This window comes from Arachis hypogaea, chromosome 3, assembly GCF_003086295.3.
Source record: "Arachis hypogaea cultivar Tifrunner chromosome 3, arahy.Tifrunner.gnm2.J5K5, whole genome shotgun sequence".
In the NCBI taxonomy this organism is placed as follows: Eukaryota; Viridiplantae; Streptophyta; class Magnoliopsida; order Fabales; family Fabaceae; genus Arachis; species Arachis hypogaea.
The window spans coordinates 131,705,734-131,728,614 of NC_092038.1; the positions used below are offsets into that span (position 1 = coordinate 131,705,734).

General features: G+C 36.7%; 1 long non-coding RNA gene across 1 annotated transcript; it reads right to left on the reverse strand.

Annotated features, from left to right (window-relative positions):
• Nucleotides 1–4,646: 4,646 nt before the first annotated feature.
• LOC140183887 (uncharacterized) lies at nucleotides 4,647–22,788 on the reverse strand. Its single transcript, XR_011880377.1, has 2 exons — nucleotides 22,746–22,788; nucleotides 4,647–4,870 (listed from the first exon to the last, which is right to left on the reverse strand). It is a non-coding gene; the product is annotated as an uncharacterized lncRNA (long non-coding RNA).
• Between the last annotated feature and the right edge of the window lie 93 nt (nucleotides 22,789–22,881).

Sequence of the window (22,881 nt, forward strand, 5' to 3'; positions counted from 1 at the left end):
CACCTTAAGGCCTTCCTTTCCTTGGAAAAGCCCAAGTGTTGAGTCCATAATAGACCAACGTTCGTCTGGGCAAAACCATGAAAAAAAAAATAAATCAACAGTCCGTCACCCTCATATGGCAAAAAGGAAAACAAAGAGAACAACATAATTTCGTCCCCAGGGGGATTCTGAATTTGCCCCTGAATTCTTTAAAATTAGATGTGTATCATACGTCTGGTATCTGAGAGAGCTCTTGACTCTCCTTATATAGTTTGCGATGATTATCTTATCTTATTTTATTAGTTAAAATAAAGAAAGTATTTAAATTTGAATATCAATTAGATGGTCATGTTTAGCAGACTGGTTTAAACCGCGATTATGGTATGGACCCGAATATTCGAGTTGTAGCTGATTCGATGGGGACTTAGAAATCGGATCCAAAACAGAAAAAAAAAAGAAACACATGTCAACATACAATTGTTCAAAGAATCACTGATACAAGTAAGTAAAACACAAGAACTTTCTCCAAGTCCACATTTCCTAGTAACGCTAGAATGATCTGATGCTGCTTGTGAGTGATATATTTTTTTAACAAATAATAATGTGGAATTCATCTATATAGTTTCATTATTGTCACTATCTAACTCGGGGAGGCAAGCTAATGGCTGACAATTACAGTATATAGTACTAATTAAATTAAAGACACTCATATATATACAATTAACAAGTTAGTTAAATCCTAAAAAAAATTAGGAGAAGATAAGCTTACAGGGTTCTTGATGTGGCGTATTCCACAGCCAGGGAAACGGGAATAGATATTTTATTTCAAATTGCAGTGCTCTTTTACTGATAATAATTTCAATAAAAGCCTTCAATAACCAAATATTAATTTTAATGTTGCAAAAAAAAAAAAATGCACATGCCATGCATATAGTAACAATTTGGTCATGTGAGCTAGCTGCTGTTTATTAGTGGTAAAGTTTTTATTAGCATCATTATTTATTACGATAACGGTAGTCTGTATATGCATTGCAAAAATACATCGTATGCTATATATATTAAAATTAACTATTAAAATAAATTATTAATATAAAATAATATAAATATATATTAAAAATAAATTAAATTATATATATTTATATACAATATATTGATAGCTAATTTTAATTTATAAATAATATTTTTGATAAAATAAAGAACTTTTCAAATATAATTGTAGCAGAAAAAAGGCTTCAAATTGAAACAAGTTTTTGGTTTACACACGGCAACCTCCATATGGATGTGACCGGCTCCTTTATGGTCAAATGTCAACAGCACCAACTTTCACCAACAAACATCAAATGATATATTACCCTAAATTGTCCTAACATTTTTTTTGTGTCCGTGTTACATTCTTCTCCAATTGCAGACTTCTTTTAATTATATTTCCTTTTTCTTTTCTGAACAGGAGGTGATTAATTATGAATTCCTACCATGGTTCTTAATTAAAATCGGCCCCTAGATTGATGGAGTTCAAAAGAATTTTTTTAGCTGTAAGTGAATTGATCAAAAACTAAAAACTCAAATGTTTTAGGGGCATAAAATATCTAAATTAGGCGTCCTCCCAAAATAAAACAAGTTAGCATCTTAGTAATTAACTAGTTATGTTGAAATTTTGAGTGATAGATGCGCTTAAATATCAGACAACAATACAACATATACAATTTATATATACATAGTTGTTACCTGTGAGATTTAATTTAAATAAATACTAAATATATAGTACAGGTCTTTTTCAAATTTATTAGTCCAGACAAAGGTAGCTAACCGAAGCACGATTCAATTCATTATTACTCCGTCACATAGTATAATACTGTTTGTTAAGAATCGAGATCGCAAATAAACGTGTCATTGACTTTGAGATTTCAGCAAGGGGAAATAGTGATATATATATAGTAAAATTCTTAAGCAATTAAATACATAATTCAACCCAATCTGATAATTATTATTTTATTTTTAAAAAAGGTAATGCGACAAAGAAAAAAAATTTATTAAAAATATAATTATTCATGTGTTATCTTCTTAGGTTTTTAAAATAAGTGATATTATGACGTATTATCAAGATTTTTATAACCTAAAATTTTAGAATTCTATCATTATTATTTAAAAAAGAAATTCCACGTGTCTCTTTTCCTTAGGTTAAATTTTTTAAAAAATTATTTCATGACAAAATTTTATTTATATTTAGCTTTAAGAGAGAGAAGAAAATTCTATGGAATTTGAAATAACTATATATATAGTTCGATTTTATTATATTGTATATTTTTAGAGCAATCAAACAGAATATATGTAGTAAAAACGCAAAGATGATAAGATCTATTACGTTACGTTGATTTTGAACATAAACAATATAATCCAAATCCAAGAGTTTGGAAAATACAGTTGGGAAGAGAAAAGGCAGCCCCACCCCCAAAATGTAGCAAAAGTAGCCTTTCGAGGGTGCCAATAGCCGTTTTATATATATGATGATCCCACAGTTCCCACTCCATTATTTCTTCCTTCTCTTCATTTTCTTTTCTTTTCTTTTCTCCCACTTTGTCTTGCGACAATTTCCATTTCCACGCAAGTCTACACTTGCAAATTTCTATTTTCTACGCAAGTTGGACTATCCAACTTAAATTTTTGGGATCTCACACTACAAAAAAAATGTTGAGTATCATTATATTTAGTCCGATAAATTTATTGTTAAATTCGTCACTAACATCTGACATTAAATTCAATGATAAATCTGATAATATTCAACGTTTTTTTTTATAGTATCCAATAATACATTATTACAACTCAATCTCAAGAGAACTTTTTGGAATTCAAACTTTTGAGTTTCATTCGTTGGAATCATTATTTCATTTTTCTTTGTTAGATTATTATCTATTAGAGCCTCATTAGATCTAATATAACTTAATTAAATGCGGTTAAAAAGGGTTTTGATACAAAAATAAGCTATATAGATTATTTTGTCACACTTTTATAGATTTATTTATCTAAGTGATAAAAACAACGAGAGTCTCACTAAGATAGAAATTTATATATCTTATTTTTGAAAGTTCAACAAAAATTTTAATGTAATAAAATTTGTTAAGGATGAAAATGTTCAACACAAAATTCTTTAAGAACTTATTTGGATATATATTCATTAAAATATTGAGTTAATTTTTAAATTACTCCCTAAAGAATGACTCATTTTCTATTAACAATTTTTGTTAACGATTGATGATATAAAATATTAATTGAAAGTATGCATGACACCTAATGTGTTCAGTTGGATGTAAATAAATATGTTTATGAAAGTCTATCAATTTAGTTGCTAAATCATCTTGAGACTAGGATTTATGTAATTGAAAAAAAGATGCTAAATTGATAGATTTTCATAAACATATTTGATTAATGTCTAATTAGACATATTAAATGTTATATATGTTATTAGTTAACATTCCACGTTATTAACTGTTGATAGAAATTGTTAATGAAATGATGAAAGAATAAAAATGATTAATCCTATATTTTATTATTAATTTTTAAATATAATTAAATTATTGAATTACAAATATATTCAAATAAGATGAGACTCAATACAAGAATAAGATCAAATTTAATTATTACTCATCTTGTACGTTTATCATACTTTATACAGCATAGTATTTGAAATATAATGCGATTAGACAGAAATACAATTGTGAAACCTTTATCTCATTTGTATTATCTTCACAATTTGAGAAGAAACTTTTGTTTGGAGCTAGGGAATCAGATTATTAATTGTAGTTTGAAGTAGTAGACATGTTTTGATGGTGGAAAAATGAAATGGTATCACATGAGTCAAGTGATATAATGGCAGAATGGCTTTTGAGATTCAGCTTTCTATTGAGAGGTTATTGACATCCTAATTATATTATAAACATATTGGAATTTAAAAAATTACACTAAATTAATTCTTATTCTTTTTGTGTCGAGTTATTTCTCATACTGTAGGTAACTTCACATATTTATTTTATATTGGGCTAAAAAATAACGTTATTTTAGTTTTTGTGCTAAATACGTGATGAAATTACGTTGATTCACATTAATAATTATACATTTTTTATCTAATTCAATGTAAAAGAATACATGTGAGATCATTCAAGGCATGACAATTAGTTCCACAAAAAAGATGTACAAAATTTAAAATTTTTTACTGTGCATTAAAATCTTGGATACCCTTTTAAACGCAAATGACGAATTTGAAAAATCATTTAGGTTACATTTGTTTTTAAGAACAGATAAATAAGATAAGATATTAAAAATAAAATGTAAAAGATAAAGACACAAAATTTAATATTTTTATATTTTATTTAATAATAAAATAGAATAAATAAATTAAAAAAATTTAATTTATTCTATTTTTTTATTTAAAAAATTTAAAAAAATATATAATAATATAATTATAAAAAATAAATAAAAAAATAAAAAATAAAAAATATTATTTATTAATATTTTTGTATCCTCTTTATTAAAATAAAAATAAAATACACTAATTTAATATTTCATTTATCAAACATTCGGAATTTGGTGGAGCCCATTTAAGTTCCGTACCGTGAGGCTGAGGGTGCGGGGGAGGTTAGTATAAATTGGTTGAGATGGCACGATGGATCACTACATATACACTGAAGAGCGAAGAGGAAGTTGAATTATGGAAGGGCAAGATCTGTCGCCGCCACAAGTGGACGCATCTCGACCGTCGTTGGGTTTCCCTCTAGGCACTGCCCTCCTTCTGATCATCATATTCACCCTCAGCGGCGTGTTCTCCTGCTGCTACCATTGGGATAAGTTCCGCTCCTTCCGTCAATCTCAATTCCCTTCCTCTCCTACCAAATCCAACCTCAACGTAAGTATATCTATCTATTCATTACCATTATTCCCTCTCTCTCTGCTTATTTTGTTTGTTTTGATAGCAGGAATCGAAGAAGCAAAACAGGGAAGAAAGCTTGCCGGTGTTGATGCCAGGGGACGAGCTTCCCAAGTTCATTGCGATGCCTTGCCCCTGCCAGCCGACGCGGCCTCACAAGGACCACGAAGACAACACCGTCATTGTGAGGGTGGAGAAGCCACTGCAGCTGCCAGCCATCCCTTTATATTTGTGAGCTAGCTACCTAGTTAACCAACAACAACTCCATCTCAATACATATATATGTATGTACAAGTATAAGATCGGTAGAGGCCAAGGGATTTGTATGTAGGATAATAGAATCTGGTGACTATTCCATTTCATTCAATCATTGTACCATACGCCATGTAGCTGCTATTATTAATTAAGGAATCTCCATCTAAATGCTTTTTTCTTTTTCGCTTTCTCTTCTCATCCACTTCAATATGCCTTCAATCACAAACAAAATTACATCTATGTTGCTTAATATATTTCTGGCGGGTTACAAATTTACAAGAACAAATAGCTTAACCAACAGAGTCAAATTATTTTCTCATTTTAGTTAGCAAATAGGAATAAGAATAGGAGTGTGCACGACGTGTTAGGATTTGGTTGAATTAGTCCCACATTGCTTAGGATAGCAAATGGAGTGGGTGGCCTAGGCTATAAATTTGAGGCTAAGTTCTTCATTTGTTTTTGCACCAGTCGGAAACACTTTAAGCTTGTATCTGATTTTTCTTTTCCTCTGTACTCTTTGATTAGAGAGTGTTGTGAGGTGTAGTTAGATATTTGCTTTGAGAGAGTGTGGGTGTACTGGGGTGCCGGTGAGAGAAAGAAGTCTATGTGTTGTAACAATTTTCACATAGTGATATTCTCTGGTTGTCATTTGACAACGGCCGTGGTTTTTTCTCCGGTAATTGGAGTTTCCACGTTAAATTCTTGTGTTGTGATTGTATCTATTTTATTTCTCTGTCAAAGGTGTTTTCTCAAGGGGGAATGGTGTCTTATTCCCAACAAGTGGTATCAGAGCTTCGGTTCGGTGGGATTTATTCTTAGTATGCTCTGTGGTTGCAGCCTAGTCTGATCTTCCACATCAAAAAAAGAATTTTGTCCTGTGGCTTGAGGTTGATCTTTGGTTGCTGTTGTTGTTGCTGGAAGGCAGTGTGACTCTGTGAGAGTGCAGTTTGGAAAAGGTTCTGGCTAAGGAAAGACTTGGTATTTAAGTGTGTCCATTGTGACCCACCTCTCTTTCCTGGGGACCCTTCCTAGTGCACGGTCTACAGTTGAGTTATAATATTCCAGTATACGGTTGCAACAATGTCAGGATATTCAAGTGCTGTGAAGCTTGAAATAGAGAAATTTGATGGAAGAATCAATTTTGACTTGTGGCAAGTACAAGTCAAGGATGTGTTGATACAATCAGGTTTGCACAAGGCGTTGAAGGAGAAGATCTCTGGTTGCTCTCTCTATGAGAGAAGATGATGTTCTCTAGAAGACAAGAAGTATCCTCATGGTATTACCGCACTGCCATGGATAAGGATGAGTTGTGGCAATCAGGTCCACAATTGCACACGGGCATTGGTTGGCGTTGAGATGCAAGGTGTGTGGCGGAGTTAGGTCGATGGCTGAAGAACTTCCAGGAAAAGCCAATTTGGAAGTTGCACCATGAATTTTCAGCAAGGTTTCGATCTGTACCAAGGCGAAATTCTTGGAGTGGTCTAATTCCAAGTGAGTATACTTTCATGGTGGAGTATGATAGTTCTATGAACTATGATTGTCGGTATAGACAATGGCAGCAAAGAATTGTCGGTGTTGACAATGGAAGCTGAAGATGTGTGACTATTTCAATCAAGGTGGAGATTGTTAGGATTTGGTTGAATTAGTCCCACATTGCTTAGGATAGCAAATGGAGTGGGTGGCCTAGGCTATAAATTTGAGGCTAAGTTCTTCATTTGTTTTTGCACCAGTCGGAAACACTTTAAGCTTGTATCTGATTTTTCTTTTCCTCTGTACTCTTTGATTAGAGAGTGTTGTGAGGTGTAGTTAGATATTTGCTTTGAGAGAGTGTGGGTGTACTGGGGTGCCGGTGAGAGAAAGAAGTCTATGTGTTGTAACAATTTTCACATAGTGATATTCTCTGGTTGTCATTTGACAACGGCCGTGGTTTTTTCTCCGGTAATTGGAGTTTCCACGTTAAATTCTTGTGTTGTGATTGTATCTATTTTATTTCTCTGTCAAAGGTGTTTTCTCAAGGGGGAATGGTGTCTTATTCCCAACACGACGCCCTCATGAGTCATATCTCTAAACTCCTTCCCCCCACTCCCACCCGAGAGCTCAGTCAAATCATTATCTCATTAATTAAGAAGCACCACGCCAATAACTCAAACAATAGAATCTCATATTCTTAGAATTAAATTCATTTCTGATTAGTAGAACAGAAGAAACCTGAAAAGAAGGGCATGAAACGTGTAAGAATAGGATTTATATGTATGTAATATAATGATAATGAGGGGGTGACAAAGTCCACTATGTTGTCACCAATTTTCAAGCTTTGGAAAGTATAGGAAAACATTGTGACCCACAGAATAATGTTGCAAATAATGGGGGACCCCAAACTCTCTTCTCATGACCTAATTTCACTGTGGACTCATCATCAACCTTTAATTTATCTTTGTTAGGAATAGCCAAGACACATTCCACTCATTCTTGTTTCTGCAGTACCATAAATGTGTACCCTTCCGTCACTGCTGCCAGTACATATCACCTTTTCTATATTTTTTCCTAATAAAATAAATGACACCGCTCACCTCTTATCAATCCGACAAATAAGTACTAGGTAAATGTCAATTTATCCTTTTTTCTAACAATTTTGAATTCTAATAGAAGGAAAAAAAATTATTCCAAAGAAGATATTATTTTACATTGATTATAATAAAATCTAGATACCATTTAGAAAGACAAAAAGTTTTTGGAGCCATGGAGGGTGTATAGGAAACGTGCCCCCACCATCCACATTCATTATAGTTTATAGATCATGCGCCCTTAGGAAAGATCTCGTGGAAATTGGGGAATAATATCTAATTCTCTCCACGATTCATATTTATTTTTAGTATTCATGAAACCAACAAAATTTAAGCGAAATACGGTAGTATGTATTTTATTCCCTTGTCCGAGTTAGTTGGTAGTTAGTTACACGGTAGCGAACTTGAAGTTCATCAATTAGCAATCAGCATATCCGATTTTAATTAATGTTAGATCTTTTTATTACAAAATAAATAAATATATAGGCTTTTGTACTATCATATATTACAAAATAATAGCCATTAAAATATAACAACGAAAAGAGTTGGCTAAACCAACATTTATTGAAGACGCTCAGCACGACAAAATAAAAGCAAGCATTTGCCCCTCGTCATTTTAAAAATAATCCCACATATCTAAATTTTATTATGAACTAAATTCAATCAAATTAAATAAAATTTAAAATAATATTAATTATAATATTTTTGTTATATTAGACTAATTAATTAAACTTGATTAATAAAAAAGTGTGGATGTACATTATTATTTTTATTTTAATTTCGAATGTCATGACTTATGAGTTACGTTGACCAGTAGTTCCTTGGTTTTATTTTTCTCAATTGCTTAATAATGACGTAAGACAAGGTCAAAATTAATAAAACAAATTAAAACATAGAATATTTTAAATAAAAACATAAATGAAGAGATAATAGTGAACTTATTACTATAAAAAAACTAGCTAGTTACCAAGTAAATTTAATCTTAACATTAAATGATAATTTGATATTATTCTTAATACAAACTACTAAACTCAGTTCTTAAATAACAAATATTCTACTACATGTCGCTAATAATAATAATAATAATAATAATAATAATAATAATAATAATAATAATGTTTTGTCGATTTTTAACAAAAATTAATGGTGTTCGATTCTAATAGTCTGGGAGCGAAACCAACTCCTCTGTGCGAGTATCAGTTTTTTAAAAGTGTATCAAAGCATCTTCGATTAAACAAATTTTGACAATGAAAAAATAAATTTGTAAAGATTGATAAGTACAATTCAGAAATTAAAGTTTTTAAAACAGAACAACTAAATAAATGATGAAAAGAAAAATTTGTTTAAAAATTAAAAGAAAAACAATAACAGTAATTCGAATTAAGTACAAAGAGGTAAAATGAACAAGAAAAAATAAAGAACACTTGAAGATTAAACTTAATTAAAATGTTAACTTTTACAGAAGAGAAAATGAATTATTGAAGAAAGTGGAAGGAACCCTACAAAAAATGCAACTCGATCGCAAACTCAAGAAATCGCTGAGATGTGAGAATGCTTAGAGTGTTTTTCTGAATGAAAGTTCCAACTCCTAATCACTAAGATTTCTTAGTATTTATAGGCTAACCTTACATAACTGATCACTAATTCATAATTAATTACAATTTAATTTTGGCATTTTCAAATTTGAAGCACCTTCTCTCTTGGTAACCGTTTTCGCCGTATAATTGTTGGCATTCCCCATAATTTTCTCGTGCAATAAAAGCTATTAACTTCCCACTTCTGCAACTAATTCATCAGCGCTTTTCGAAAGTCTTACTCACCTCTTCGAATCGAAATTCACATCAATACCAATTATCTCCAACTTCCGACTTATAAACTTACCTTTTCGAGAATTTATACTCACTTTATTTCGATTCAACTTACTATTATCAAAAGATATTTTTTCGATCAACAAATAATAATAATAATAATAATAATAATAATAATAATAATAATTTAAACATTAACAATGTTAATAACAAATATATTTTATCGAGTAAGAACTACTTCTACCTCTACTTTCATCTTTAAAATCAATATATAGCTCAAGTGCAAAAAAAAAATTATTTGAAACCGACTAAAATTAAAAAAAATTGTTCACACATCATTGTCATTATTTATCATAACTTATAACAGCCCCATTAAAGTATATTAATACAGTAATATCTGTAAAATTCATTTTTCTTTGTTTTTTTTATGCCAAGAACTTTCTTCTTTTACTCAGTAGCTAAAACCACAGAAAAAAAAAGAAGGATGAAAGAACATACAGAAAAAAAAAAAGAAAGAATGAGACTTTAAATTTAAGATGACGCAGAAATTGAGAAAAAATAAAAATGCACAAACACTAAAGAACTAAAGTGGATATTTATAGTAAAAAAATAATATATTATAATTTATTATTTAAAATTTTAATTTTTTTTATATAGTATGTACATCATTTAGTATTGATATAGTGTATAAAAATTGATCTATTATACTGTGATAAAGTGATAGACAATTTAACATGAGATATTACTGTTACGATGGGTAACTGGAAATTAATGGGTTGGACAAGTTTGGCTGGCCCAATCGTCTGAACGATGAAATGTCCAAGTGAGTTTGTGATCCAAGACCCCCGTCCGACTTGTGTAAGGGAGAATGGGGGGTGGTACCTGCAAAGACACTCCGATGCCAAAGTCATCAAAGGGGCAAAATAGGTCTAGAGAGTATTGGGCTTCTGAGATACCTGAGAGGTGCAGTGTATTTATAGTGGTGAACCCATAACCACCACTGAAGTAGTTCCACCTTTTGAGGTGGATAACCGTCCCTTTATCTTAGGGAGGTTGAGATATGGCTCATGGAAGTGGGTAGAGAGATTTTAGGGGCAGTTACTCATTTGAATGAGTGATTATCTGCCAGCTAATCTTCGTCCCCAACTTCTTTAGGGTTAGTCGTGGTAAGAACCGACTTCGTAGGGAGGAGGTCGGTACAAGGCGAGACTCAACCCTTTTGGGTTGGGCCTTTTGTTGGGACCTGGGCCTTATCGTTGGGCCAGGGTATGAACAGTGCCCCTACTCGAGCCCAATTTCTTTTAAGATTTGGGTTCGAGTATTCTACTCGGGGTCGTAACCGACTTGTGAGGAACCGACGTGATTGTTTGCAACCGACGTAAATTTTTGTGACTTTTGATTTTCACAGTTACGTCTAATCAAACGTCGCGTCCGTTAGGGGTATGCGTAGGTATTAATTACCTAGGTAACGGTGCATTCATTAATGATTGCTTCCATTTTTACCATTATGCCCCTAACGTGCTTATAAGTGCTTCCCCCTTCTTTCGTTGTTTCGTTTCTTCGATTTTTCAAATTTTCCCTTTCATCTGTTCGTGGAACACTTTCGTATCTATTCGTGGAACACTTTCGTTGAAGGCTTTCATCTTCCTCTATCCCTTTTCAGGCAAAGGTTGGTTCTTTCTTCCCTTTTATTAAATGCTTCTGTTTGCATGCCTTTTATTTTCTTTGGAGAGGGAGAAGATGACGCCGTAGGTTTCTGTTAGATTTCATGCCCCTTTAGGAACTCTCGTTTTTTATTCTTTTTTCTTTTTTCTTTGTAGGTTTTCATCGTACCTTAGGAAAAATGTCTTCTGTAGAAGTTCTTGCTCAGTGGGTTGATGTTACGGTCTTGGGAGAGGAACCCTTGGTTGATGCCGAGTTTATCACCAACCTTCGCACTCATCACCATATTTGTACTTTTGAGGAGGATGAGCCAAAGTATGAATTGGTGGTCCCGGGTCTGGAAGACCGGGTTTGTTTTGGAAGGGATACTGAGGAGGTCCCTCATTTTTTCTACATGTATGAAAGCATGATTACCCGTTTGGGTGTTTTTCTTCCATTTTCTGATTTTGAAATAGCTGTTTTACGTCACTGCGGAGTTGCTCCTACCCAACTTCACCCCAATTCTTGGGGTTTTCTGAAAATTTACCAGTTTATCAGCCACGCCTTAGATTTTCCGACCTCCTTGAGGATTTTCTACTATCTTTTCCACATGACTAAGCCCTTCAGTGGGCTAAATAACAAGCAGCAATGGGTGTCTTTCCGAGCCATACAAGGTCGGAGAGTTTTCACTCTTTTTGATAAATCCTTCCATGACTTCAAAAATTATTTTTTCAAAGTTCAAGGTGTAGAGGGTCACTACCCCTTTTTCCTGGATGAAAATTCTGTTCTTCACTTTCCTCTGTACTGGTTGGAGGCCTCCCCCTGTGAGAAATATGGTTTGGATGACTTGGATGAGGTGGAGGCAGCCATTGTGGGGTTCCTCTGAGAAGTGTGGGGGAGGGCCCCATATCTGGATACCAAAAAATTTCTCCAGGGATTGCCGACCTTTGTCCAGACACAATTAGGTAGCCTTTGTCTTTTCTGCTTTTATTTCCGACTTGTATCTTGTTTTTCCGACTTGTCTGACTTTTTTGGCTACTAATTGCTTTTTACAGAGATGGCGAAGAAGAATTCCAGTAAATCCTACCAGAGGGTCCAGGAGGCTAAAGCGAGGTCCTGTGCCAGGGCCGGCAGCGCCAGGGTAACTAGCTCTCCTATTCCTCTTCCTCCCCCTTCTTCCCAAAATTTGGGGACCTCTTCTCGTCCTATTGTTGTTTCCTCCTTGGCCTCTTCTCAGCCACCCCCTTCCCCCCGATCTTTTCCTGAGCCAGACAAGAAGAAGTGCAAGACTTTAGAGTCTTCCTCTTCTTTTGAAGGTGAGGCTAAGGTGGATGCTCCTGCATTTATCCGGAAACACATCTATCCCTATACCCGTATAGGTATGGATGATGTTTCTGTCCGGAATCACCTCACTATTCTGGCTCAGAAAAATATCAGGGCGGCAGCGGTGTACACTAAGTTTCTTGATATTTTTGAGATGACTCCTCTTAGCTCTCTGGGTTCAACTTCGAGGGTTGAAGAGTTGGAGAAAAGGCTTCTCATGTATCAGAAACATGAGAAGGAGTTGAAGGAGGAGGTCACTAAATTGAAGGAAGAGAGGGATGGCCTCCGGGAGAAGGGGAGCAAGTTACAAGCCTAATGCAATATGGAGGAGGGCTTGAGGAAGAAGGCGCAGGAGAGTTATTCGAGCTTGTTCAAGGACCTCGTGGAGGTGAGGAAGGACTTGTTGAATTCTTGGACTGCTTACGCCGAGTTGGAGGACTCTATTGCTGAGGGAGCCGAGGAGGCTTGGAGGATTTTTAAGGAGCAGGTCGGAGTCCTTGCTCCCGATCTGGATCTCTCTCCTTTGGACCCTGACAAGATTGTCATTGATGGGGCCATTGTGTCTCCTCCCCGACTTGTGTCTGGGTCCGAGTTGAAGACTCGGGGTCAAAGAATCATAGAGTCTCCTCCCCGATCAGACGATGCTCCGAGTTCTTCCAAGGATCCCGAGACTTCTCTTCCAACTCCTGTGGGTGCCCCTCTCCCTGGTCCTGATGGCGTTGCGGCCAATCTTACTGATTCTGGTGGTGATCCGACTACTCCCTGTGGTGATGCTTAAAAATTTGTAGGCTATATGGGGCCCGGGCCTGTGGGTCCTCTCTTTTTAAACTCTCTCTTTTTTTATGTTGGTGGTGGTAGTTGACATTTTATTTGGCCTTTTAAGGCCGTAAACAAAATATTTTAGAAATACTCTTTTTTGGATAAGGGTTTAAGTTATCTTTCGTGTGCATGCTTTTTCTGTTTTTGATACTTAGAAAATTTCTTCGACCTTTTCTTGAAAAACCTTTTCCTTTGGCCTGTCTGTCCTTCTGAGCTTTTTTCGCTTTGAGGACTTAGGATAGTCTTTTGGCTTTTTTAATAGGTTTTTCGATCTCTTTTTCACTATTCCTTATACTCAACTTTGCGGTTTATTGAGTTTTTATGACTTAGGTTAATTTTGCGATGCGTTTTTCTTCTACTCGGTTTTTCATTTCGATTTATGGGTCGAAGTGTTTCCGAGCTTCTCTACTCGGGTTTTTATTTCGACTTATGAGTCGGAGTGTTTCCGAGTTTCTTACGATCAACTTTTATAACCTCTTTACACCGACTTGTACCTCGTCGTTTTATCCTGACGACCATCTAGGTCGGTTCATGGGATTTTCACGTTTTGTCGAGCTTAAGTCGGCGTGTTTCGTAGAAAGAAAATAAACGAGAAGGAATTTTTATAAGAGATATTTGAAAAAGATCTTTATTTATTTGGAAAGGTACTTTTACTGCTACTAAGGGCTTTTAGCAACTTATTCCCCTTAGGCTCTACTATGATGCCTCGTTAAAAACCCTTCTTCTGAAAAAAACCCTTTGTTTTTTGGGAAAAAATCGTGAAGTAGGGAAAAGAGTACATCAGGGAGTAGAGTTCGCTTTTAACTATAGTACCTTTTCATGTTGCAAGCATGCCACGACCTTGGTAACTCAGTGCCGTTTAGGTCGGTCACCTTATAATAACCTTTTCCTAAGACCTCACTAATTTTGTATGGTCCCTTCCAATTAGCAGCGAGTTTTCCTTCCCCTGATTTGTTGACTCCAATGTCGTTTCTAATCAATACCAAGTCGTTTGGGGTAAAGCTTCTTCGAATGACTTTTTTGTTGTACCTGGTAGTCATCCTTTGTTTCAACACTGCTTCTCTTATCTGGGCTTGCTCTCGAACTTCGGGGAGCAGTTCGAGCTCCTCTTTGTGCCCCTGTATTTTTTTGATCTCATCATGGAGGATCACCCTTGGACTTTGTTCACTGATTTCTACTGGTATCATGGCTTCTACGCCGTAGACGAGTCGGAAGGGCGTTTCTCCAGTGGCAGATTGTGGCGTCGTCCGGTAGGCCCATAACACTTGTGGGAGCTCCTCAGCCCAGGCTCCTTTTGCATCTTATAGTCTTTCTTTAGTCCTACCAATATGACTTTGTTGGCTGCCTCGGTTTGTCCATTTGCTTGTGGATGTTCCACCGAGGTGAACTGGTGTTTGATCTTCATACTGGCCACTAGGCTTTTGAAGGTTGAGTCGGTGAACTGGGTTCCGTTATCTGTGGTAATGGAATATGGTATCCCATACCTTGTGATGATATTTTTGTAGAGGAACCTTCGACTTCTCTGGGCTGTGATGGTGGCTAATGGTTCTACTTCTATCCACTTTGTGAAGTAGTCCATTCCCACAATCAAGTATTTGACTTGTCCTGGGGCCTGGGGAAAAGGACCTAATAGATCCATCCCCCATTTTGCAAAGGGCCATGGAGAAGTTATACTGATTAGCTCATCGGGTGGAGCCACGTGGAAATTTGCGTGAATTTGGCATGGTTGGCACTTTTTTACAAATTCTGTGGCATCTTTCTGCAAGGTCGGCCAGTAGAATCCAGCTCGGATTACTTTCCTGGCTAGTGACCTGGCTCCGAGATGGTTTCCGCATATCCCATTATGAACCTCCTCTAGTACTTCGGTGGTCCTTGAGGTTGGTACGCACTTCAACAATGGTGTTGATATTCCTCTTTTATAAAGGTTATTTTTCACCAGAGTGTAATGTTGTGCTTCCCTCCGGATTTTCTTAATCTCTTTTTCCTCTTTGGGGAGGATGTCGAATTTTAGGTATTCGACCAAGGGATTCATCCATCCGAGGTTTAGCCCAGTTACCTCTAGGACATCTCGTTTGTCCTCTTCTTTTACTACAGAGGGTTCTTGGAGAGTTTCTTGGATCAGGCTTCTGTTATTCCCTTATGGTTTGGTGCTTGCTAACTTGGAGAGGGCATCTGCTCTGCTATTGAGATCCCGAGTTATATGCTTAACTTCGGATTCCGTGAAATGCCCTAAGTGTTCCAGAGTTTTTTCCAAGTACCTTCTCATGTTTGGGTCTTTGGTCTGATACTCTCCATTTATCTGGGAGGTCACCACTTGAGAGTCGCTGTATATCATCACTTTCGTTGCACCGACCTCTTCTACCAGTTTCAACCCTGCAATCAGGGCTTCATACTCTGCTTGATTATTTGAAGCTGGGAATTCAAATTTGAGGGATACCTCTATTTGGGTTCCCCTTTCGTCGGCCAGTATTATGTCTGCACCGCTTCCTGTCTTGTTTGAGGATCCATCTACGTAAAGTTCCCATGCAGTTGGTTTTTCCTCTTGATCTCCCGCGTATTCCGCTATGAAGTCGGTGAGGCATTGGGCCTTGATTGCTATCCGAGTTTCATACTTTAAGTCGAACTCGGAGAGCTCTATTACCCATTGAACCATTCTCCCTGCAACATCCGTCTTCTGGAGGATTTGCTTCATGGGTTGGTTCGTTCGGACTCTTATGGTATGTGCTTGAAAATAAGGCCGTAGCCTTCGTGAGGCTATTACTAAGGAGTAGGCAAACTTCTCTAGTTTGTGGTACTTTAGTTTAGGACCCTGTAGAACTTTGCTGATGAAGTAAACTGGATGCTGTCCGACCTCGTCCTCCCTTATCAGGGCTGATGCAACAGCTTTATCTGCTATTGACAGGTATAGGACGAGATCTTCCCAGCTTAGAGGTCGGGTCAAGATTGGTGGTTGGCTCAAGAACTTTTTGAACTCCTGGAATGCTCCTTCGCATTCTGGAGTCCATTCGAACTGGAATCCCTTTTTTAATAAAGAGAACACTGGAAGGGATTTTAATGCTGATCCTGCCAAGAACCTGGAGAGGGCTGCAAGTCGGCCATTTAGTTGTTGAACCTCCCTTAAGCAAGTCGGGCTATTCATTTCCAGTATAGCTTGACACTTATCTGGATTAGCTTCAATCCCTCTTTGTGTCAGCATAAACCCTAGGTATTTTCCGGCCTCCACTGCGAAGGTACACTTTGCAGGATTTAGTCTCAGCCCGTGCAACCTTATGGTGTCGAAGACTTGCGAGAGGTCTGTCAAGAGATCAGCCTCTTCCTTAGTTTTCACTAGCATGTCATCTACGTAGACTTCCATTAAGCTCCTGAGGTGGGGGGCGAACACCTTGTTCATCAGCCTTTGGTATGTGGCCCCTGCATTTTTTAGTCCAAATGGCATGACCACGTAACAAAAATTTGCTCTGGGCGTGATGAACGATGTCATCTCCTGGTCCGGCTCATACATCGGGATTTGGTTATATCCCGAGTAAACATCCATGAATGACAAGTATTAATATCCCGAGCTGGAGTCTACTAGAGCGTCAATACTTGGAAGTGGATAAGGGTCCTTGGGACATGCTTTATTTAAGTCGGTGTAGTCGACACACATTCTCCATTTGCCATTTTGCTTCTTGACTAGCACTACATTTGCTAGCCATGTTGGGTATTTGACTTCTCTGATGAAGCTAGCTTCTAGGAGTGCCTGTACTTGCTCTACCACCACTAGAGCTCGTTCAGGGCCAAGCTTGCGCCTTTTCTGTTGTACAGGTCGGGATCCTGGGTACACCGAGAGCTTGTGCGACATTAGCTTGGGGTCTATCCTGGGCATGTCGGAGGCTTTCCAGGCGAAGAGGTCGGAATTATCTCTTAGGAGCTTAGTCAACCCTTGCTTCAGGGTTTCCCCTAGGCCGACTCCTATGTTGGTATTCTTTTCTTCTTCTTTGCCGATCTGTATTTCCTCGATTCTTCCTCCTGGCTGTGGTCGCAACTCTTCTTTAGCCCTTGCGCCACCGAGTTCTATGGTATTGACTTCTTTGCCTTTTCCCCTTAGGTTCAGGATTTCATTGTAGCACTTTCTTGCCAATTTCTGGTCCCCACGCACCGTTGCTATCCCCGCTGATGTCGGGAATTTCATGTAGAGATGGGGGGTAGATACCACTGCTCCTAGTCGGTTTAGGGTAGCTCTTCCAATTAGGGCATTATATGCTGACCCCACGTCGATGACTATGAAGTCTATATTCAGAGTTTTGGATTTTTCTCCTTTTCCAAAAGTAGTGTGGAGGGGCAGGAAACCCATTGGTTTTATTGGCGTATCGCCTAGCCCATACAAGGTGTCGGGGTAGGCTCTCAGCTCCCTTTCGCCGAGCCCTAGTTTATCAAACGTAGGCTTGAAAAGGATGTCTGCTGAACTTCCTTGGTCCACCAGAGTTCTGTGGAGATGGGCGTTGGCTAGGATCATGGTTATCATCACCGGATCATCGTGTTCGGGGATTATTCCTTGTCCATCTTCCTTTGTAAATGAGATGGTAGGAAGGTCGGGCGATTCACTTCCGACCTGGTAGATTCGCTTGAGATGTCTTTTGCGAAAGGACTTGGTGAGCCCCCCTCCTGCGAATCCGCCTGAGATCATATGTATATGTCTCTTCGGAGTCGGCGGTGGTGGGTCTCTTCTGTCCGCATCATCTCGCTTTCTCTTTCCATGATTGTCCGACCTCTCTATAAGATATCTATCAAGTCGGCCTTCTCTGGCCAGCTTTTCTATCACATTCTTGAGGTCGTAACAGTCGTTTGTTGAGTGACCATATATTTTATGGTACTCGCAGTAGTCGCTGCGACTCCCCCCTTTTTTATTCTTAATGGGTCTGGGAGGCGGCATCCTTTCAGTATTGCAAATTTCTCTGTATACGTCTACTATGGAAACCTTTAGAGGAGTATAAGAGTGATATTTCCTGGGTCTGTCGAGACCGAGGTCTTCTTTCTTCTTTGGCTCCCTCTCCCTATCTTTTATCGAGGGGAGGTGTCCAGGTCGCCAGCTTGACTCTCTCAGTCTGGCGTTTTTCTCCATGTTGATGTACTTCTCAGCTCTTTCTTGTACATCACTCAAGGAGGTAGGGTGTCTTTTTGATATGGACTGTGAGAAGGGTCCTTCTCTAAGCCCATTTACCAGCCCCATAATGACTGCCTCGGTGGACAGGTCTTGAATCTCTAAGCATGCTTTGTTGAATCTTTCCATATAATCCCGTAGAGGTTCTCCGACCTCCTGTTTTATTCCCAGGAGGCTCGGTGCATGCTTTACCTTGTCTTTCTGAATGGAGAACCGCATTAGGAATTTTCTCGAGAGTCTTCAAAGCTGGTGACCGACCTTGGAGGGAGGCTATCAAACCACTTCATCGCTGCTTTCGATAAGGTGGCCGGAAAAGTTTTGCAACGTGTTGCATCAGAAGCGTTAGCCAGATACATCCGACTTTTAAAGTTGCTTAAATGATGCTTTGGATCTGTGGTTCCATCACAGAGGTCCATGTCGGGGCTTTTAAAGTTTCTTGGAACTTTTGCCCTCATTATGTCCTCACTAAAGGGGTCTTCCCCTCCTGGGGGCGACTCTTCTCGGTCGCCATGGGAGTTCTGACTTTTGAGGGAGGATTCTAACTTTAAGAGTTTTTCTTCTAACTCTTTTCGTCATTCCATCTCCTCTCTTAAGTGCTTTTCTATTTTCCTTTGTCGCTTCCGCTCCTGTTCCAGTTGTTCCAAGCGACCTTGGTGGCCATGGAATAGACCTATTAGTTCGGTTGTATGGGGTGGCCCATCCTTTCCGATTCACGCCCCTCGGAGGAGTTCATCTTCGGATTTTTAAATCCGGAGGTGCCTTCCTTATGTTGGTCGTTGGTTCCCTAGTGAAGGGTTAGGTCTGCGTCATTGTTTCTGGTATCTAGATTCTCTTGTTTAGAATCTGATGCCACATGACCATCTTCCTGTGACATGTCCGCCATTACTGGTTGATCTCTCGGGTCCCCGACAACGGCGCCAATGTTACGATGGGTAACCGGAGATTAATGGGTTGGACAAGTTTGGCTGGCCCAATCGTCTGAACGATGAAACGTCCAAGTGAGTTTGTGATCCAAGGCCCCCGTCCGACTTGTGTAAGGGAGAATGGAGGTGGTACCTGCAAAGACACTCCGATGCCAAAGTCAGCAAAGGGGCAAAACATGTATAGAGAGTATTGGGCTTCTGAGATACCTAAGAGGTGCCAGTGTATTTATAGTGGTGAACTCATAACCACCGCTGAAGTAGTTCCGCCTTTTGAGGTAAATAACTGTCATTTTATCTTAGGGAGGTTGAGATATAGCTCCTGGAAGTGGGTAGAGAGATTTTAGGGGCAGTTACTCATTTGAATGAGTGATTATCTGCCAGCTAATCTTCGTCCCCGACTTCTTTAGGGTTAGTCGTGGTAAAAACCGACTTCGTAGGGAGGAGGTCGGTACAAGGCGAGGCTCAACCCTTTTGAGTTGGGCTTTTGTTGGGACTTGGGCCTTATTGTTGGGTTAGGGTATGAACAGTTACCATGTTAAAAAAAATTCTATATCACGTACGTATAAATACATAGAATAGGTTAGATGTATTAATTAATTCACGTACGTCACCATTAATAATTATTTAATATATTTTTTTAATCGAATACTACACTTTTGGTGTAGTGTTCTTTGCAAATTAAGATAAAATGAAATACTACTTTCTTCATGTCGTATTTCATGAAAAATAAATTAAAAGTAAAATACTACATAAAGTATGTCGAATTTTTTAAATTAAACCTAGCACATTTTTCGAACATCACATTAATGTAAAAAGTTAAACATTGTTAATTTTTTTCTTCTTTTATTTTGGTGAATCAGGCATTATTCTTAGTTACCAAATGTAGAAGTATGGGCGTAATAATGACGTTTATATTCAATCTAATAGATCTGTGTCAATCTCTCTCATATACGATGGATTCCACTATTGCTTAATATGTCTTCATCATAAAGTGCCACTCAAGGGGAAATTTGATTTTAGGTCGTACGGATAATGAGGTAATATATCTAATAATCAAGTAGCATAATGGCCCCTTCTAGCCACCTTAGTGGGCTCTTATTATTTTGCAGTGCTTCATGATATGATATAAATGTCATTATATATATGGAAGGTTATCAGGTGTACCGGGGACACTGGTGTTCCAGTTATTTTAACCGTTGATTTGAATTATAAAAAATATATATAATATATATTAATAAAAATCAACGGTTAAAAAAACTGGAACACCAATATTCTCGAGTACACCTGATAATTTTCTTATAAATCAATGGTTAAAAAAACTGAAACACCAATGTTCTCGAATACACCTGATCATTTTCCTATATATATACATATATCAGATTCTTTCCTTTCTTGAGATTTTAACCCTGCTAGCTGCATTGCTAAGTTAATTAATTAAAAACATTAAAGAATAGTTAACATCTTTTGACGTTCGATATATTGAATGTTTAATTTATTAGATGTGCAAATGATTATTTTAATATTAAAATTTAAGTAGATAATTTAAAATATAATGTATTTTTATTTTATTAAATCAATTTTAAAATTTATTGTTCACATTATTCACAAAAGTTATTATGTACTTAGTAAAATCCTTTTCTATAATATCCTAACATGAGTGGCGTATCTTTCATGATTCATGCACACCTGGATTAATAGTAAAGTTAATCAAGTAAGAATTATTAATTACACTAGTCGTTTAATGAATATGACAATTTCAGAGTTATAGTAGACAACCGAACGTGAAAGAAGTCTAAATAAGACAGAAGAGTAATTTATTATGGAAACTTAGCATATACCTTCTATAATTTCTATTCTACAGAATAAGCGGAACATATTCCTATCAAACAATATACATAAAGAAAAAAAATAGATAAATGTAGAAAGAAGTCAATTCACATTTAGAATGCTATGCACTTATGTAGGAAGTGTTAGAATAGTTTTAGTCTATATACATTAAAAATTAGCTATAAAATTAGTTTTATATATATATATATATGTGTATTAAAATATAAAATATATATTTAATATGTGTAAAATAATACATATATATTATTTTATAAAATTTATGATATCTAATTTAATAATTAATTTTTAAAATATACATAACTTTTTTTATTATTACCAATTTATAACTCGAACTATAGTTTAAAAGGCACAAATTAGGTTTTGATATATTAATTTCGATTATATTAAATTATATTTAAATATTAAACAAGTAAACAAATAATCTGCATCCGTCTATTTTAAAACATCTGATGAGTAAGCAATTAGAAAAGGACTACTTGTTTTTTTAAAAGATAATAGGAGAAAAAAAGATGATAAGGCAATTGATGACGACAAAACAAAAAAGTTTTAACATTTTGTACGGTACAACAATCTCCATTTAAATTTTAAACGTCCAATGAGATGCTAATTTTTGGTGATAATAAGTCATGAACGTAGAGAGACAAGGAGCTGTTAGTTCGATTGTGCAACTACTATACTATTTAACATCTATAGTACTCCATCAACCATCTAAAAATATAAATTATGAGTTAATAGTCAAAATCATCTCTAAAAGATATTTTAATCTTTATTTTTGTCTTCAAAAAATAAAATTAATTAAATTTGTCCCCAAAAAATAACTAACTTAATCGCGTTAATTTTGCTGTCATCTCTTGTGCTGAGATGACTAACGTTCGCTGATATGGTCTGTTAACTACTAGCGTGGCACTCACTTAATAATGTACCCTTTTGTTACTAATAAGATAAGTTTATTAGATCAATTCAAATCAATCCCTAACTCCATGAACCCTAATCCCAAATTACACTCGAGGCATGGATTGCTCATCATCATTAGCATCATCATCATCATCATTATGATTATCATCATCATCATATGCCTCCATCATATGCCTCGTGGTAGTGTTGTTGCTGCTTTTTTCTCATCTTAGCCTTCATGTTGATATTATGTAATGTGGTCTCCTCACACTTATCCAGCTCCATATCTGTCAACAGTTTACTGAATTTCTGAGATAATATTGTCTCCAATAATCAGCATTGATCGGGAGAAAAGGAACCCTAAGTATGGGCGACATTAATATAATTAGTTGACAAGGCATCATCAATCACTACACTCAAGACTCAAGAGCAAGTTGAATTATGGAAGGGCAAAATTTGTTGCCGCCACAAGTGGATGCATCTCGACCGTCATTGGATTTCCCTGTAGGCACTGCCCTCCTTCTGGTCATCATATTCACCCTCAACGACGTGTTCTCCTGTTGCTATCATTGGGATAATAAGTTCCGCTCCTTCCGTCAATTTCAATTCCCTTCCTCTCCTACCAAATCCAACCTCAACATAATAAGTATATATATTCATTACCATTATTCCCCCTTCTCCCCGGTCTCTCTCTCTCTCACTCTCTGCTTATTTTGTTTCTTTTCCAGGCAGGAATCGAAGAAGCAAAACAGGGAAGAAAGCTTGCCGG